Consider the following 815-nt stretch of genomic DNA (forward strand, 5'->3'; position numbering starts at 1 on the left):
CTATAGGGGTCTGTGTTCTGATACAGGCCCCAGTGGCAACCCTGGGCCCAAAGTGAGCAGGCTCACCTGGAGGGGATCAGAGTAACATGGGAGGAAGTGAGGGGGAAAGCTACCCTGGAACCGTGCCTCTCTGCCCCCTGATGTCACTGGGGTGCACTCTTCCCTCCTCTCACTCAGGCAGTGGCATGAGTTCCGTGGGAGCGCTGTCCTGCTCCCTCTGCTGCCTCTTTATAGTCTCGGGGCTACCATAACACTTTCCTTTCCCCAGCCCTGCCAACCTGGTGGGACATTGGGCTTCCCTCTCACAGGGTCCTGGGGACAGGCCCGTCCTGTATCATACCCACACGGAGACCATTTTTTTCTCCAGGGCCTGGGAAGCAGCTAGGTTCCATGAGCGAAATGCAGATCTGGCCCATACCAAGCTGGGGTTGGGGTACACACTCTCCTCTACTGAAAAGGAGCTAGGGATTCCAGCTAGGTGAGAGGGAGAGTGGGCAGAGCCGGACCAGACCAGGACTGATCCCCCGGAAAAAGCCTGCCATCAAAGGCCTTGGCGAGTGCTGGGTGCAGTGGCTCACTCCTGTAATCCCAGCAGTTTGGGAGGCTGAGACAGGTGGATCACTTGAGACGAGGAGTTTGAGTCTAGACTGGGCGACATCACAAAACCCCATCTCCTCTAGGCATGCTACACTCCTGTAATCCCAGCTACACGGGAGGCTGAGGCAAGAGAATCGCTTGAACTGGGGAGGCAGAGGTTGAAGTGAGCTGAAATCTTGCCACTGCACTCCAGTCTGAGAGACAGAGTGAAACTGTGT

Source organism: Piliocolobus tephrosceles, unplaced genomic scaffold, assembly GCF_002776525.5.
Source record: "Piliocolobus tephrosceles isolate RC106 unplaced genomic scaffold, ASM277652v3 unscaffolded_26594, whole genome shotgun sequence".
Lineage (NCBI taxonomy): Eukaryota > Metazoa > Chordata > Mammalia > Primates > Cercopithecidae > Piliocolobus > Piliocolobus tephrosceles.